General features: G+C 42.9%; 4 non-coding genes across 4 annotated transcripts; 2 read left to right on the forward strand and 2 right to left on the reverse strand.

Annotated features, from left to right (window-relative positions):
- Positions 1–1,199: 1,199 nt before the first annotated feature.
- trnad-guc (transfer RNA aspartic acid (anticodon GUC)) lies at positions 1,200–1,271 on the reverse strand. The gene has a single exon. It is a non-coding gene; the product is annotated as a tRNA-Asp (tRNA).
- Positions 1,272–12,120: 10,849 nt separating this feature from the next.
- Positions 12,121–12,193, reverse strand: trnav-uac (transfer RNA valine (anticodon UAC)). The gene has a single exon. It is a non-coding gene; the product is annotated as a tRNA-Val (tRNA).
- Positions 12,194–13,267: 1,074 nt separating this feature from the next.
- trnap-ugg (transfer RNA proline (anticodon UGG)) lies at positions 13,268–13,339 on the forward strand. The gene has a single exon. It is a non-coding gene; the product is annotated as a tRNA-Pro (tRNA).
- A 3,301-nt stretch (positions 13,340–16,640) lies between these two features.
- trnah-gug (transfer RNA histidin (anticodon GUG)) lies at positions 16,641–16,713 on the forward strand. The gene has a single exon. It is a non-coding gene; the product is annotated as a tRNA-His (tRNA).
- The last annotated feature ends 2,836 nt before the right edge of the window (positions 16,714–19,549 follow it).

Below are 19,549 nucleotides of genomic sequence, written 5' to 3' on the forward strand. Positions count from 1 at the left end.
CCACTACACTATGGAAACTACTGCACTGTTGAAAGATGAAACATGAAATTCTATTTCAGAGAAATAACAAATTTAGGTGACACCAAAAAGATGAAAACAAAACAACACTGGATTGGGATTAGTGTTGACTTGAGACACAAAAACAACAAAATCTTTGTGGCAAACAGTTTCCTGGACGCTCAGTTTGCTCTTTCTTTCAATTGGTTTCCTTGTCCTCTTGCACTCCAGAAAGTCTGGCTGCAGATCTCACCTCTCAGCCCCCCACCTCACATCTCAAGTCCCATCCTGCAGACCCCAACTGCCACCGTCAGGCAGGGAACGAAGTACAATACTTTGAAATTGTGTCAGTTTCTGTTTCAGCATTGAAGGAACTTAGTTGAATATTTTTAAAATAATCTTCAATTTCCGGTTTCAGCATTAAATCCATTTGTGTACAGCACTGGACACTTCATTTACAATTTTCATTTCCGGTTGAAGTGTTTCAATCTATTATTTATAAATCAGTGAATATTTAAATATGATGATGATGATGATGATGATGACTTCACTCGATCTAACATTGATGTTTTCATGGCATGGAAGGAAACCGGATTGGCCGGAGAAAAAATTCGCTCACAGAACATGCCAACTATTTTTCGTCTGTGGTTCTCAGCCAGTCACCCCGTGAGAACATACAGTTGGCTTCCGTTGTCCAGGATCAAGATCCTAAGGGTCTCCTCTTTAGTATAGCGGACAGTATCTACGCCTGTCATGTGGGAGAGTCGGGTTCGATTCATCAATGGATATTAAATAATGCTGCCTTGTTGCTTTTCTTTGTGGAAAGCACGTTGAGCATTTTGTTTCCAAGCAGGAACCACACGGATTAAGTGAATATAACGACTCGTCCTACTTTGAACCTCGGTCCCAAGAATTGTGATGCCAACAGTCCAACAAGTTTCACCATCATGCTGTCCGAGAATGTTCAGTGTTTCACGATTTGTTTTGCACACCTGCCCGCTTCGAACTGCACCTGAACCCATCGGCAATGTGAGCTAACAAGGTGGTTTGGTGGTTCTGCCGACAGACATCACACGAGCAACAGTTACAGTCTACAGTAGTTGTGATATTTGTCACACATGCTCGAGGTCCTGTATGGAAACAAAGCTGCTCTGCTTGCTTTCATAAGAGCCGCTTGAAAAGCTGAAATTAACTTTCTTTAACTCCCCGTCAGGGAATCGAACCCCGGTCTTCCGCGTGACAGGCGGATATACTGTCCACTATACTAACGAGGAGACTCTTATGCTCAGTTCCTGGTAAGAGAAGCTTTTCTAATACATGAAAATATCCGAGCTGATTACATAAGACAGCCGCTTCTCAGCTGGTCACTGACGGTGTAGTGGTGCACACACCAACCTTTCCTGTAAGTGGTGTGGGCTCTATTCCCGCTCAGTGGTGGTGTTGCAATGTTCCCTGCAACTCTCTGGCAACCAGCCCACAGTCCAATATGACTTTTGCCCAATTTTAGCTGGGGCAGGCTCCAGCACTCCTGTGACCCTGGTGAGGATAAGCAGTTTGGTTTGATGGTCCTCTCGAGTGGGTGGCTATTGCTGAATATATTTCTGCCGCAGAGGTTCATGTGTAAAACCCATGTTGGCGGAGGGACGATCGGGCTTAACTAAATCTTGCTCAATTGGGACCGAATGTTGTGAATCCTCAACGTGGGATCCCGCTGATATGTTATTGACTGACGAAAATATACACAACATAAAGGTGGAGCGTCTTTGGAGCAGCAGAAAGCAGGCAGTGGGAAAGACTGTGAGGACTCCATCAAGTGATAGTTAAATCACTTCCATCTATTGTGGTCTTGTAATTTGAAGCCAGGGAATACCAAGAACCTCAAGGGAAGGAGTGACAAACAGTGATATGGTTCGTGGTGTTTGTGCCGGAGATGAAGAGTGGGATCGGCAGTGTTTGATGGGTACAGAGGAGATAACTGTGAACCTTTGCGGGATGGTAGTAGAGGAGGAGGCACACGTGGCGCATGTGCGCGTGGTCTCGAGGTATTATTCGCGCTTGGGCGAGCAACAATTTCACCTGTGTTGAACTAGAGTTGTTATATACGCTTGATGTGAGTGGAGGTCCTTGTTTGAAAACAAACCTGCTCGGTTTGTTTTTCGCGAAGACGAGCCCCACAAAAAACAAAGTATAACACCATCTCCCCATCAGGGAATCGAACCCCGGTCTTCCGCGTGATAGACGGAGATACTGTCCACTATACTAACAAGGAGACTCCTGTACTGTTTTCCCAGGAAGAAGTGGTCTTCGGCTGAGTTTTTTTTTGGGTTTTTTTGTCATCAAGGAACTGTTGTACATGAGGTGCTTGTCATATTCGACATGTTGACTCGAATGCCACCATAATAAAATATTGTTTGAAAATATTCTCTGCGCGCAACTGTTTCCAAAGTTGTGGTAATCAGCAAAAGGAATGTGGTAGAAAACTGTGGTAGGTCACAATATTCTTGTGGAACTTGTGAGAGGTCCACTGGGTCGACAGCAGGTGGAGCGTCTTTGGAGGCTCTCACAGCAGAAACCAGGCAGTGGCAGCGACAGCGAGGACTCCATCTCGTGATAGTTCAATGGGTTCAGTCTACTGTGGTCTTGTAATTTGAAGCCAGGGAATACCAAGAACCACAGGCATCACAGAGGAAGGGTTGAGAAAGGGGGATATGGTTTCAGGGTGATTGCCGGAGATTAGGAGTGTGATCGGCACTGTTTGGTGGATGGCAGGTGACCCAACCATCCAGGGCTGCGAAACTTTTTGGCAGTGGTGACACATGTGGCTTGTTGGTCTGGAGGTATGGTTCTTGCTTTCGGTGTGAGAAGTCCTGGGTTCAACTCCTGGAGGAGCACAGCTATTCCATCTCTAGTGCCACATTATGGATTACGCTTACAAGTGGTTCAAGGTGGCCCTTGTAGCAAACAAAGGGGTCAATGAACATTTCTGTGTTGGTTGAAGGCAAATGATTCTTGTTTTGGGTGCCAGCCAAATGATTAATGAGACATGTGATTATCTCCTTCATTTAAAACACACTGGTTGCCCTTGTGACAAGGAATGAAGTCATGTGCTCTTCTTTGTAGCTTCTTTGTACTTTGGTTATCCTTCTCAAGGAGAGCAGGACTCAATGGGGTCCCGGGAATGAAATAGGATAAGATCTCAAGAAATTTCAACAGCCAGTATGACAAGTGATCATGTTTTTCATTTCTGTGCGCCTTGTTCTTGCAGTATGCTTCTTCATTAATTTTGGCTGTGAGAAGTGCAGTTTTCAAGTTCTAGAAAAAAACTTGGGGGTCTCTTTGCGATGTCACAGTTTGAGGGGCATGTGAGACCCTGAAGAAACAAAAATGAAGAACAAAAAGAGCATTTTGTTGGGTTTATCCCTAACTTGCTGGAATAATTGCACAAATAACAGACAAGAAGTCGTCTTTCTTCTGATCAGGAGGACGTGAGAGACAGGCCAGTTACAGACTCCAAACACGTTCTGAACCAGCCTCTCACATACTCTTTTTTTAATTAGAAAACACACAAGGTCAAAAGGAGGGGTGAGCAGATGAAATGGACAAAGGTACAGTTTTTGGTGATGATGTGGCACATTCTTTGGTTATGATGGAGTTTTCCTTGGCCACTTCTCGGAAGATACTGTTGCATCTGTGTGTAGGAGCTGGCTTTGTCCTGGCTAAGTCCTTAATAAATAAATTGACGAATACTCGAACACACTTGTTTTTTGTTCATATCGTAACACAAGCACATTTGCACCATTTCCTGGTCCTCTTGCACTCAAGAGAGTCTGTCTGCAGATCTCACCTCTAAGCACCCCCCCCCCCCCCACCTCGTATCTCAAATCCCATCCTGCAGACTACAAGCGCCACCGTCAAGCAGGGAACAAAGTAGAATAATTTGAAAATTCCGTTTCAGTGTTTCACGAACTTAGTAGAATATTTTTAAAATAATCTTTAATTTCCAATTCAGCATTAAATCCATTTGTTTACAGCACTGGACACTTCATTCACAATTTTCATCTACAACCCTCAACGAGAGGGCAGCTATCCAATATCTCTGGCGGAACCCTACAGCCATCGGATCAGCCAGCCACGAGTTACTGGTTTTGTCCCCTCGAAATTTGGCAACCCCCACACCTTGTACCTGCAATGAAGCCCAAACTACGTTTTCGACCCTTTGCCAGTCTGGACATACCAGCGGCCCACCCGAGTCTTCCTGAAGAGTACTCCCCACGCCCCTTCCAGGCACACTCTCCGAATTCCCGCCTGCGTTCACCCACAACATTGCCCAATCCGATTGTGTTACTCCCCTGGATGTCAGGACATGGGTCCAGTAGTCGGTGGAGCTGGTCATTTTTGCGATTCTTCTGATTTGAATCGCTGGAATCAGTCTGCCGAGCTTCAGGAGGCCCAAGCCGCCGTCACGGCATCGTGAATACAGCAACCCATTGCACGTGGACGGTGGCAAATGGAGCCACTGCTTCACTGCCCGGCGGATGATCCCATCAATCCGAGCTAGCTTGGAAACCGGCACTCCACCGAGATCTGCCTGATAAATAACCCTCCGGAGGGTGAATGAGTTTAAAACCCTCAGCTTCTGTGAGGGCTGAAGAGGTGCCTCGGCAATATTCTGGATCCACCTCTGGATCAGTGGTGTTAAGTCAGTTGTTATGACGCCATGCACGGGTCCTACTTGCACTCCTAGGTAAATGAGCGATTCACCCGGAGGAATCATGTGTATAGGCGTTCCACCAATTCTCCAGGCTTCACAGTCATTCACCACTCCTCGCTCCATATAGAACCCGTGGCACTTCCTGGGTTGAACCTTCAACCCCGTTAAGTTGCAGAAGTGGTCCAGCATCGCCAGACTCCTCCCCATCCCCTCCTTTGAACCACTCACCAGCACAAGATCATCAGCGAAGGCTAGTGTAGCGATAGACATATCGCCCCATTATAGCCCAGATCTGGCCTGTTCGAGCCCATGGATAAGGGGATCCATGGCCAAGTTGAAAAGCAGTGGGGACATTGGGTCACCTTGCTTCACTCCAACTTGTAGGCGTATTGCCTGTGTTTGGCTGTCAACACAAGATACCCTGGTCACGCAGTCCACATATGAGTTACGGATTAACTCAACATGTTCATCGACACCGCGTTCTCTCAGAGAACACAGGATATGCTCGTGAGATATGGAATCAAAAGCCTTCGCAAAATCCACGAACACAACTGCCAGCGGAGTCCCCTCAGACCTCGAGTTCCTGATGATCTCGGACAAGATCACCAGGTTATCCACAAACCCACTCGAGTAAGCAAGGAAACCGCGTTGTCCGGGGTTCAGAGGACAGGCTCGCGATAGCCTCATCGTCATACACCTTGCAAACAGCCTCAGAACCACCGATCCTATCGTCACGGGACGCCACCCAGTTGGATCCCGCAATTCATCCGGATCGTTGGACTTCGGCAACAGCCGCATCCGGCACTCCTTGAAAGCCCGGGGAATGACTCCACGGACCAACCATGTCGTGAACAGCCGTGCCAGTTGCTCACCCTGGGGGTCCCAGTGCAACAGCGCCCTTTTGCTGATCCTGTCTGCTCCCGGGGCCGTGCAGTTCTTCAATCTAGCCAGGTTTTCCATCACCCCCTTTGCCAGAACCAGAACATGGAACTCGCAGTTGTCGGTGGTAGCTTTCGTTCCAAACTCCCCAAGCCCCCAGAATTGCTCCCCTGCCTCCCATCTCTGCTGGAAGTAGGATCAGCTCTTGCACCTCCCCCACACTCCAGAGCTTCGTTCCTTTGACCCCCTCTACCTTCTCTACCTTCCTTGCCTTCCACTCCGCCACGTGGACATGCCACTTATGTTGGGAGACACCAACCGCGGAAGCAAATAGTCATCCGCAGAGCTTGCAATTGAACTCCCACCTCTGCTAACCTCCACCGTGGCCCCCTTGCACTTAGGCTGAAGCAAAACATAACCAGATGTTTAATAAGTGCAAAAAAAAGCACATACTTGTGTAGTAACTGCTGAAAACAGGGATTGAACCAGGTACCTTTGAATCTTCAGTCTATCGCTCTCCCAACTGAGCTGTCTCAGCTCCGTGAGGCTAGGAACTGTTGCCTGGTTGCAATCCGTCAAAGAACCCAAACACGCCACAAAACATAACCAGATGTTTTATAAGAACAAAAAAAGCACATACTTCTGTAGTAACTGCTGAAACCAGGGACCTTTTAGATCTTCAGTCTAATGCTCTCCCAACTGAGCTATTTCAGATCCGTGAGGGTATGAACTGTTGCCTGTCAAAGAACCAAAACATTCCGCAAAACATAACCAGATGTTTAATAAGTGCCGAAAAAAAAACATAATTCTGCACTAAATGCTGAAACCAGGGATTGAACCAGGGACCTTTAGATCTTCAGTCTCACGCTCTCCCAACTGAGCTATTTCTGCTCCATGAGGGTAGGAACTGTTGCCTGGTTGCAACCCTGTCGAACAACCAAAACGTCCCGCAAAACATAACCAGATGTTTCATAAGAGCCAAAAAAGCACATAATTCTGTACTAAATGCTGAAACCAGGGATTGAACCAGGGACCTTGAGACCTTCAGCCTAACGCTCTCCCAACTGAGCATTTTCAGCTCCATGAGGGGAGTAACTGTTGCCTGGTTGCAACTCTGTCAAAAACCAAAACATGCCGCAAAACATAACCAGATGTTTCATAAGTGCCAAAAAAACACAGGGAAAAATGTTCAGGAGTCTCCTCGTTAGTATGGGGGACAGTATCTCCGCCTGTCACGGGGAGGACTGCGGTTCGATTCCCCAACGGGGAGTTGCACAATATCACCTTTTGCTTTTCGTGGGGCTCTTCTTTTTGGAAAGCAGGCCAAGCAGCCTTGTGTCCAAGCAGGAACCTCCCACGTATCAGGGGAACATCACAACTCCAGTTCTACACAACTGAAACTGTTGCTCATGTACCGTCAATCAGCAGGACCAGCAACTCACCACACTCGGTTGAATTACATTTAACTGTAGTGCCCTCAAAGAGTCAAACATAACAAATCTTGAAATATTTTAACCTTCCAGAAAACACAAAATGAACAAGAAAGTATTTAAAATTACAAAAATATATTAACAAAACATGAATATGGATAATAATTTGGCAACCCATTAGAGTCTGAACTCAAATTTTTAACATGGATTTTTTTAAACATTGAAATCCAACACGAAAAAAACATCTTGAAATTTTCTGTGCAATAAATATTCACCCTAAAAAATATCTGTTTGAAAAAATTCACCGTAACACGAAAAGCTCTAATTTCTGGACAATGTGAACATAAATTCCACTCAAGTTCACCTTTTAAAATCTTAAATATTTCTCGAGGTAGCCATTCAAGGTATATACATCCATCCATTTTCTGAGCCGCTTATCCTCACAAGGGTCATGGGACTATTGTTGAAGCCAATCCCAGCAATCTTCAGGGAGGAGGCAGGGGTCACCCTCAAATGGTTGCCAGCCAATCACAGGGCGCATAGAAGCACACAACCACTCACAAACGTGTGCAGGGGCAATTTAGTGTTTTACGGACATGGGAGGAAACGGCAGAATTTGGAGAAAGCCAACACAGGCACGGGGAGAACATGTAGACTGGAAACAGCCGGTACTGGGATTTGAAATCCATCCCCTTGGAACTATCAGGCCAACGCTCAACAAGTGCACCACCGTTCTTCCCTTATTTGGTCCATATTATCTAAAATATTGTGGTGATTGTTGTAATATTTTCGGAGGTTGAAGTTGCCAAGAGTAGAGAGGAAATTTTGGTGATGATTGTTGACAGTTTTTGGGTTCATGCATGAGGCCTGCAAGATGTGGTCCACCGTGTTTATATGATTTTAATGATAACAGTCAAATAAATAGATTTTTCCCCATGTTAAATAAGTGATTGACAGAATTTTTGGGTACTCGATGTTGTTCATGTGGTGCAATGATATATGTCAGCAATGTATGATATAATACCAAATTAAACAAAACCGTGTTTGGTAACTCAAGTGAGCTGTTTTCTTTTTGGGGTAATTTGGGGTAGTAGACTGCCAAGTGTATTTGTGATATTTAATAAATCCATCCATTCATCCATTTTCTTCACCACTTATCCTCACAAGGGTCGCGGGGAGTGCTGTAGCCTATCACAGCTGTCAACAGGCAGGAGGCGGGGTACACCCTGAACTGGTTGCCAGCCAATCCCAGGGCACATTGAAACAAACAGACACACTCACAATCACAACGAGGAGCAATTTAGAGTGTCCAATTAATATTACATGTTTTTGGAATGTGGGAGGAAACCGGAGTCCCCGGAGAAAATCCACGCAGGAAGGGAGAGAACATGGAAAGTACACACAGGCGGGTCCGGGATTGAACACGGGACCTCAGAACTGTGAGGCCAATGTTTTACCAACTGATCCACCATGCCAGCAATCTTAATAAATAACAAATGAATAAGCAATAAATAAAGTATGACTCAATTTGCTTGTACAGGATATCAAATCCATTCCCCCCATTAAAAGAAATGAATGTCTTTCGACCATTAAGAATCTTTTATTAACAAAATGCTCTCAACTTCAAGCAAATGTGGCCCGAGCCAAATGGCCAAAGTGGAAAACTGCAAAGCTGAGGGACTGTAGAGGATCATGAGCAGCTCCAGTATCAGATCGTGATGACATGATGTCACACTCTCCTCACTGATGACGACATGATAAAAAGTCCAAGCATGATATAACATGTCCCACTAACTTCAAATTTTCTCTGTGAGGGAAAAGTTTTAAAAAATAGCAAATGAAATGAGAAGACTTACTGAAGAGAAACCTTTTCCCTGCTCAGTTTGTGGTCAGATTCTCTCCTCCAGGTCGTTCTGATAAACACAACACGGGGTGTGTGGCACACACACACTCACATACAGAAGAGACTTGTTTCACATATAGTTTTCTAGTATTTGTTTGTGCATCATTCTGTGTTGTGTATTGCTTTGTTTTGTTTTTTTAATAAGGCTGGATTGTCAAATTGTCCCTTATCATCTTGTCTCGACCGTGCCTTGTATCGACTCTAGATCGTCTTTGAATCAATTTGTATCGTCTTATACTGTCAGATTTGCTTGGTTGAAGGCAGGGAGCGTGATGGCGAACCCAATAACTCATCCACAAAGCCAAGTCTCCATGACGCACAGAGATGCAGAACCTCCAAAGTTTTGTTCAGAAACTGCATGAATTCAGGGTTTTGATCATCTCATGTGCAAAAAAAATCTCCCCTCAAAAATAGGAGAAAATTGCTCACTGACTTGTAAGCCAAATTCTGTGCAAACTTTTTTGACACTGAATCACTGGTCAGGCAAGTCAGAGACTTGTCTTGATTGCCAATTATATCCCCTACTATTGAGTTTATGTAATGGTGTGATCATCGTGTGCTCTAATAGGAACACGGTGTGGAAGCGCAGTTTTATTTTGAAAGGCAGCAGTTTCTCTGTCATTTATTCTTTTTTGTTCTTTTCAACGTCATTGTGTGTTAAAAATGTTCATTGTAGGGGGAAAATGCCCTTGAATTGTTGGAAGATCTGAGGAACACAGAAAGTAGGCTGCGTGCTTTATTTTGAAGCCATATTTATCGTGTGGTGGGAAGAAATACTTCCTCCTGTATGTGAGATTCCTGGTGAAAGATACACATTTTGTTCTCTTCATGTTTTCATTGTTTTGTTGTAGAATGTGAATATAAATTAGTTGAAAACGTTTGCAAAGCGGGTGTCGTCACAGAGGCACGGTGTTGAATGTGTTTCATTCATTTCAAACATAAACTTGCTCGCTGGAGAAGTGGAAACGTTGTTGAGGTCCGTGTGCATCATTTGTAGGTGGCCATGTGTTTTGTGCAGTGTGAATGAGTGTCAGCAGAAGGCGCGTGTTGACCGTGTTCTTGATGTTGCAGAGTTTTGAGAGTAATTCCCAAGAGAAATCTATGAACATCCATGAATGTGTCTCCTTTACAAAACAGCTATGCCAGTTTATGCAAGTTTTTTCCTATTCTTTTCATCTGTTGCAATGTAAATCAGATGTTATTTGTTTTTGTGATATATTTCTTGTTGTTTGTGAGACTGCTGAGTGGAAGAGTTTGAGAGTAATTGTGAAGAGATATCTGTGAACATCTGTGAATCTGTCTCTTTTATAATACAGAGAGAAGATTAAACCAGGTTGAGACCAGCTAACGTGCGTGTCGTCTCATTAATCATCCAAAAAAATGCACAACGCAGAACCACTACACAGGCAATGGGAGAACATGAAATCTCTCCACAGGGAATCAAACTTGGACTTCAGAACCGTGAGGCAAATGATTTATAGTTGCGGTACCGTGCTGCCCATCAGCTCTCCTTTGGCTTGTTGGTCTTGTGCAATGTTTCTCAATTGTTTCCTGTTACAAGATCCCCAGAAAAAAGAAAAAAAAATCAGAGCCCGCCAGAGTACACCTCAATGTAACATTGTATATAAAACATAATAATGTAATCCTAATCAAACATTAAGGAAGCAACAAATGAATGAAATGTTGCTCAATTTACAATAAATAATACTGCCAGAGGCCAAACATGTAGTCAAGGGCAGGTGCGTTTACACAATTAAATAAAAACCAGATGAGACTGAAAGTCATTGTTAGTGTAATGGTACACGCACACACACCTGACTCTGGTGTGGGTAGCGTAGGTTTGATTCCTGCTCAGTGATGGTGCCAATTCTGTCCCCTGTGACTGACTGGCAATCAGCTCATCGTGTGCGCTGTCTTTTGTGTGGTGTTAGCTGGGATGGGCTCCAGCACTCCTGTGACCGTTGTGGGGATAAGTGGCTAAGAAAATGGATGGATCATTCATACACATAATCGGGAATGCAAAACCGGAGCTACTTTTGTTTTCACACATGCACACTTTTTCACCCCATGACTACAACGATTATGAATAATAAACCCACAGTGCATTGCACATTTCACATGCCAGTAAAGTGTATCCCTTTCCGGGTCAACGGAAGCCGATATTCTCCTCGGGGGACCAGCGGTTCAGAACCACAGACGAAAAAGAGTTCGCTTGATCTCTGCGTGGGGTTTGTCCGACCATTTTGGTTTCCTTCCATGCCATGAAAACATCAATGGTAGATTATTTTAGTAGTATTTTTTTTTCTTAATTTAAGATTAAGAGTTATCATCATCATCTACCTTTTTTCCCTTTTTAAGTAGTTAATTAATTAAACACTTCAACCGGGAATGAAAGGAGAGTGTAAATGAAGTGCGCAGTGCTGTACATGAATGGCTTTAACTCTGAAACTGGAAATTAAAGATTATCTAGAAAATATTCAACTAAGTTCCTTAAACGCTGGAACAGAAATGGACACAATTTTCAAATGATCCTACTTTGCCTGACGATGGCAGTTGGGGGTCGGCAGGATGGGACTTGAGAGGTGAGGTGGGGGGACTGAGAGGTGAGGTCTGCAGCCAGACTCTCTCAAGTGCACGAGGACCAGGAAACCAAGAAAAAGGAACGGAAAAGCAAACTGAGCGTCCAGGCAGCTGACTGCCACTAAGATTTTGTTGTTTTTGTGTCTCAACATATATTCCTCTTGAGGTTTGTTTTGATTTCTGTTTTTTGCCTGAACTTAACTTTCCAAGGAAAGTCAGACCTCAAAACTTGTTTCTTCTGAATGAGAATGAAATTATTTTTTTTCTCAAAAAGTGTCATGTATTTTTTTTTTTGCAGTCAAACAACATGGTAGTTTCCAGTACAGCAGTTCTCATTTGTCCTCTGCTTCCTTCCTTCCTGCCTTGTTTACTTCCTTCTTTTTCTCCTTCATTCATTCATTGCTTCCTCCAATCATTGTTATCTTTGTTCCTTCCCTTCCTTCTTCCAATGTTTTTTCCTTCTTACCTTTTTCACATGATTTTATCCTTGTTTTTCTTCCTCAATTCATTCTTTGCTTCCTTCCCACCTTGTTTCCTTCCTTCCTCATTTTTGTGTGTTCCCTCCTTCTTTTCTTCCTTCTGACAACAGCTCTCTTACAAGCAAGCAACAAAACACTACCTGTTTCCACCCGGTCTCGAACCGGGGACCTTTTGCGTGTAAGGCAAACGTGATAACCACTACACTATGGAAACAACTGCACTGGGCATCTTGTAGACCTTGATCACCATCAGGGCTGCAACTAAGGAGAATCATATAGCCATCCACTCAGTTCGCATGTTCTCCCCGTGCTTGCGTGGCTTTTTCTGCCGCATCCCACTCTAAATTGGCCCAAGGTGTAATTGTGAGTGTGGCTGTTTGTCTCAATATCCCCTGTGATTGGCTGGCAACCAGTTCGGGGTGTACCCTGCCTCCTGCCTGTTGACAGCTGGAATCGACTCCAGCACTCCCCGTGACCCTCGTGAGGATAAGCGGCAAAGAAAATGAATGGATGGAGAAAAGAGAGTCATCCCCAACACATCCAGGAGGAAGAAGTCATCAGGTCTTCATGAGGAAATAGAAGACTCATCTTTATTTTCATGAACCGTACACAACATTTGTTGTCTGCATTTTACTCATCACAATGAACACACACACTTGTTAGTGGAACACACTGGAGCAACTGGGGAGCAGTTCAGGGTATCTGTTCTTGCTCATGGACACAACAGCAGTGAGTTTGGGTGGGGTCTTGAACCTACTTGGTTGGTTTCCCCATGGTGGCAGTCCAGCTAAACCATTAGTCCAGGCCCATTAATTTGCGTCGATGTGAAAAGTTGAAACCACCCAAAAAATTGTCGAGCATTCAGTGTAAAAATAAAAAAAATAAAAAAAAAATCATTAATGAAAAGACTTGGCAAACATCGATCCACATGCTGAGTTTGCATGTTTTCTTTCTCTCTTTCTTGGTCCTCTTGCACTCGACAGAGTCTGGCTGCAAACCTCACCTCTTCGGGCCCCCACCTCACATCTCATTTCCCATCCTGAAGCCCTCAAACGCCACCGTCAGGCAGGGAATGAAGTAGAATAATTTTGTGTAATATTTGTCCTTCCACAAAAACCATATCAAAAACAAAAATTATTTCTCTCCCCATCTTTTTCCAATCTCATCCTTTTTTGAAAAAGATCCAGCAAGCCACGAGGATGGCGCTAAAAAAAAAGCTCAAGAAATATGGGTTGCCACCGCCTGGTCTGATTCCATGATTCTAAAAACATCAAGTGCTGGATGTAGCGGCTCGTTGGTCTAGGGGTATGATTCTCGCTTTGGGTGTGAGAGGTCCCGGGTTCAAATCCCGGACGAGCCCATATGAAAGTTCTTCTTCGACAATTTCTTAGTGTTCCATGGTCTATACGTTCATACAACCCCCTGCCACTGGTTGAAAACGACAGAGTGCTTAAAAAGTGCAACTTGTGGAAGAAAAAAGAAAAGTCTGGCCACTCCTGCATGTACGATCTCAACATCTAAGCCAACTCCTCAGAAAATCAAATCGCCTAGGTCCATATAATATGACTGTTATTGTTTGTCCTTAGTGCCACTCCCCCTCTATAACACTTCAAGACCGGGGTTCGATTCCCTGACGGGGAGATAGGTAATGTTATCCTTTGCTTCTCGACGGGCTCTTCTTCCCGCTAAGCAAGCCGAGCTGTTTTGTTTCCAAACAGGGACCTCACGCGGATCAAAAGAATATCACAACACCACTTCTACAGAACTGAAATTGTTGCTCATGTGTCGTTTGTTAGTAGGACCAGCAAATTGCTTCACTCGCCGAATTTGCGTCCGGCACAACAGTCGCCTGAAAGTGCAAAACGTAACAAATCGCAAAACATTTTAACCTTCCAGAAAACACACATTAAACAAGAAAATAATTAAAATTACAAGAACAACACGAAGAAAGCTCGCTGAGGTATTTCTACATACCTGTGTTTGGTGGGTGACAGACGAAATTACGCGGCCCTCCAAGGCTGTAAAGCTTTTTGGGATGAGAGTGGCTCAAGGGACAAAGTGGCTCTTTGGTCTAGAGTTAAGATTCTCGCTTTGGATGTCAGAGGTCCCGGTTTCAACTCCCGGGTGATCCCTGCTATGTAGTCCGTAGTGGCTCAGTGTGCTCTAAAATCTTACCTTGCTGTCTTTCTCAAGGTAGCCTCTGTAGTAAGTAAAGGGCCAATTTTTGTTTAGGGTGTCATCCAAATGATCATTGAGTTCTGTGGTTATGTGCTTCATAGTTGGTGATGACTTACGAAGTCATCTGCTCTTTTGTGTTGGTTGTTGTTCTTGGGGAACACTTCTTAAGGAGAGCAGGACTGAAAGAGGTCCTGGGGTTGAAATTCCCGACAAGCTCTCTTTGGAAATGTCAACGGCCAGGAATCCTTTGCCACTATCAAACAGTGGCCAGCATGACAAGTGATCATCTTTTTCATTTCTGTGGGCCTTGTTCTCTCAGTATGCTTTTCAATTACTTGTGACCTCGAGAAGTCCAGTTTTCAAGTCCCAGAAAACCCCTTTTTCCCAAATGTCCATTCGCTGATCAGGGTTTTGTCAGCTTCACCTTTTTGTTTACCACAAAAAGTCAAGGCTTCTTTACAGTCTTGTTCAATCAATCATTTCATACAGACACAAAATTATTGGGAAACAAGGCATGCATAACTTTGTGTATTTCGGGACCAGTACTAATTTATAACATTTGCCCACTGGAGGCTTTTTGAATAGAGCTCGTGCACGTGACGTAACAATTTGCATGGCGTCAAATTGCCATTCAAATCTAGGTGCTCTGTCAATTTTTGTCAATTGGTATGTTATTACTTTTGATCCCAAAAATTAACATTTAATAAAAGCTTCTTGACCACTATGATTCTCACTGGCAAACTTGTTTGTGAGCCCATGACTTGAAGAATTTCAAACTGAGGAGGAAAATTGATTCTCAACAGTGTGTTTTCTCATGAGTCATTTGCTTTTACTCGCGAAAGTTTTCCCACACAGAACATTTCCATTGATTTTTATCAGTATGACATCACATTTGGACTTTTTAATCATAACATCATCAGAGTGAGGAGAAAGTGACCCAATCTCATCACTATCTGATCGTGGAGTGAAGAGGCCGTCTGCTTGTGATCATCCACAGTGCCCAAATTTGAAATTTTTCACTTTGGCCTTGTCACTTCGGTCATTTCTTGTTTTGTTTTGCCAGAGTTTTTTGTTTTGGGGGATTCCAGTGGATGAAAGACATTTTAATTTTTTTTAATGGGGAAAATGAATTTGACGTATCAGCAAATGGAGCCAGCCTCACTGTTGGATGTACATTTTATTCACAATCACAAATACATTTTACCACCAAATGTCAGATTCCTTCCAATCTGTTTCAAACCATCATTCACTTAATTGATATTTACACCACTAAAGCATTGGGCAAAAAGCATGCATGCTCAAGAACATTTATATTATCAGAACATTTTGGATCAACAAAGTCAAACATGAAAAAGCATTGGTATAGTTGGTTTGGGAAAAAGAATGTACCATATTATGAAATGGCAGTAATTAGTCATTTTATACATCTTTGCTCTTAGGTGGAATTCCCTCACCTTGAAAATTAAAACTTTTCAAGAAATTAAATGAAAAAAAAACACCTTCTTAAGATCAGCTTTCTAAACACCAGTTTGTAAAAGTTGGTAGTGTATCATATATTGTTGCATCGCATGAACAACAGCTCATACCCCGAAATATTGTTGCCTCACACATTTACTCTGCTTTTTTGTTTCAAGCAAATTTATGGAATGGGATGATCAGAATGTCATCATAAAAATGACACAAACACTGCAGGGTAAGGATCCCATCCTTGCAAGCCTCACGCAAGAAAGGTCGTCACCGGTCATCAACAAAATATATGCAGATATTTGCACTCAAGGCAGCTTCATACGATGAAAAGGAGCCTGGGAACACGCTGAACTGGTTGCCAGCCAATCGCAGGGCACATGGAGACAAACAGCCACAGTCACAATCACACCTCGAGACAATTTAGAGTGTCCAATTAATGTTGCATGTTTTGGGAATATGGGAGGAAACTTGAGTGACAGGAAAGAAACACACACACACACACACACACACACACACACACACACACACACAAAGCTGGGATTGAACCCGGGTTCTCAGAAATGTGAGACCAACGCTTTACAGCAGTGCCCACCGTGCCGCCCAATTCATACATATTTGTCTGAATTTCCATACTTTTTAAATTTTGTTACGAATATTATTGAAATCACAGGACAGTTATTGCAGTGTTAATATTTAATTGAAGAATATACTCATGACTCTCATTGTTCATGAATTAGAGTTTCAATGTTTATTTATGAAATAAAATAATAGGATGATGTGGGGAGTGACATGAATGTTGCTTTTCATCACTATCCAAAAGCGGTTGGGATGGTATTCTAGATCAAATATTAATGAATATTTTTAGGAATGCAGTAAAATGTTGAGATGATTCACTTGATTATGATAATGCAGATAAAACATTTCAGTTTCACTGGTGCTGGCTCAGCATCCTGCAGGTTTTCAGCCTTGTTGCCATGGTGACAGATTTAGAAAAACAACCTTGCCAGCTTTCAACAGCCGTGATCGTATAGTGGTTAAGTACTCTGCGTTGTGGCCGCAGCAACCCCGGTTCGAATCCGGGTCACGGCAGGGGTGAATTTGTGAAGCTAATATTTTTAGTCCTTGTGGTTCATATTTGCATGAATCTCTTTCAAATTACAAAAATGAACGGACCAAACACAATGATGGAAGCAATTAATTGCCATCACAGTACGAATTTGAAATTCGAGCATGGAATTTTTTTAACACTGAAATCCAATGTAAAAAATTCAATGTGTGCATGTATATACATATATATATATACATTATACAGCAGAGAAAATAAGTATTTGAACACCCTGCTATATTGCAAGTGCTCCCACCAAGAAATCATGGAGGGGTCTGAAATTTTTAGCGTAGGTGCATGTCCACTGTGAGAGAGATAATCTAATGAGACAAATCCAGAAATCACAATGTAGGATTTTTTCATGATTTTTTTGTGTGATACAGGCAAATAAGTATTTGAACACCTGTCTATCAGGTAGAATTTGGACCCTCAAAGACCTGTTAGGCCACCTGTAAAAGTCCACCTCCACTCCATGTATTACCCTGTATCAGATGCATCTGTGTGAGGTCGTTAGCTGCATCAAGACACCTGTCTACCCCATACAATCAGTAAGACTCAAACTTGTAACATGGCCAAGACCAAAGAGCACTCCAAAGACACCAGAGACAAAAAATTGTAGAACCCCACATGGCTGGAAAGGGCTGCAGAGAAATTGCCTAGCAGCTTGGTGAAAAAAGGTCCACTGTTGAAGAATCATCAGAAAATGGAAAAAGCTAAACATGCCGGTCAATCTTAATTGGAGTAGAGCCCAATGCAAGATATCACCTCGTGGGGCCTCAGTGATCCTTAAAAAGTTGAGGAATCATCCCAGGACTACACAACAGAACTTCGTCAATGACCTGAAAAGAGCTGGGACCACCGTTTGCAAGGTGATTGGTGGTAATGCACTAAGACTTCATAGTTTGAAATCATGCATGGCACGGAAGGTTCCCCTGCTTAAACCAGCACGTCAAGGCCCGTCTTAAGTTTGCCAATGACCATTTGGATGATACAATGGAGTCATGGGAGAACGTTATGTGACCAAAATGGAACTTTTGGTCTTAATTTCACTCACCGTGTTTGGAGAAAGATGAATGATGAGTTCCATCATAAGAACACCTTCCCTGCTGTGAAGCATGGGGGTGTTTTTCTGCACATCATCCAGTACGACTGCACCGTATTAAGGAGAGGATGACCGCGGCCATGTATTGTGAGATTTTGGGGAGCAACCTCTTTTCCTCACTCAGAGCATTGACGATGGGTCATGGCTGGGTTTTTCAACATGACAATCACCCGAAGCACAGTCAGGAAAACCAAGGAGTGGCTCCATAAGAAGCATATCAAGGTTCTGACGTGGCCGACCCAGTGTCCAGACCTAAACCCAATAGAAAATCTTTGGAGGGAGCTGAAACTCTGTGTTTCTCAGTGACAGCCCAGACACCTGCCTGATCTAGAGAAGATCTGTGTGGAGGAGTGGGCCAAAATCCCTCCTGAAGTGTGTGCAAACAACGACAGGAAACGTTTGACCTCTGTAATTGCAAACAAAGGCGACTGTACCAAATATTGACATTGGTTTTCTCAGGTGTTCAAATACTTATTTGCAGCTGTATCACACAAATAAATTGTTGAAAAAATCATACATTGTGATTTCTGGATTTTTCTTATGAGATGATCTCTCTCACAGTGGACATGCTCTGACGATGAACATTTTAGATCACGCCGTGATTTCTCAGTGTTAGAACTTGCAATATACCAGGGTGTTCAAATACTTATTTTCTTCTATCTATCTATCTATCTATCTATCTATCTATCTATATCTATCTATCTATCTATCTATCTATCTATCTATCTATCTATCTATCTATCTATCTATCTATCTATCTATCTATCTATCTATCTATCTATCTATCTATCTATCTATCTATCTATCTATCTATCTATCGAAATATATATATATACTTTCAGACTCTGGCTAACTACAAAGTAATCAAAGTAATCGGCACAGAGTTTGGAATCCTTGCAAGGCACGCATAACTGAGCACGTTTCTTCCCCTGTTGAGTGACTTTCACTATCTGCTGGTGGTATTCCTTCTTCACTTGGAAAGCCTGCCCAAAAAAATAAAAATAATATTTTTCCCCTGCCTGAACCATTTGTAAAACCAAATGCCACACCAAAAATCACAAGTGTCAAACTCAAGGCCGGGCGTCAGATCTGGCCCACCACACGATTTTGCATGGCCCGCAAAGGCAAATTAGGTTTGCCAAATTCCATAATTCTCGTTAAAATTTCAAATGGTCATATCATCAATGATATTTAGATATTACAACCATTTTTATGTTGAAAAAATAGTTGAAAAAACCATGACCCTTGATATGTAATTCCAAAACAAGTTCATAAAGTTTATGTGTAAATATGATGAGACGATTAAAGATTTTTATAGTTTCATAACGGCCCTCTGAGGAAACCATAACTGCAGTGTGGCCCGTGACAAAATGAGTTTGAGACCCCTGTGATAAACTAATGTGATCTTGTTAAATCATACGACAGCAAATAAGGGCAAGGACATGAAGAACAGAATGAACAATAGCACATATTAGTAAATGAACACGATGTTCAGTTTGTGTGATGTCACAGCGCCGGAAAAAGATGAAGACCGTCATGCACTGGATGCAAATAGCACAATGTGCTTTCTGCATCATATTTCATGATTCAATTGATCCATCTCTCTATAATTACTTTAAAATGGCAGATGTCGTTTATAAAGGAGTTCTTGTATCAAGAAAAATGTAAAAATATTTTTGATCCAACCTTCAAAGAAAACATTTCAGGTGAACATACCA

This window comes from Syngnathoides biaculeatus, chromosome 20, assembly GCF_019802595.1.
Source record: "Syngnathoides biaculeatus isolate LvHL_M chromosome 20, ASM1980259v1, whole genome shotgun sequence".
NCBI classification, from domain to species: domain Eukaryota; kingdom Metazoa; phylum Chordata; class Actinopteri; order Syngnathiformes; family Syngnathidae; genus Syngnathoides; species Syngnathoides biaculeatus.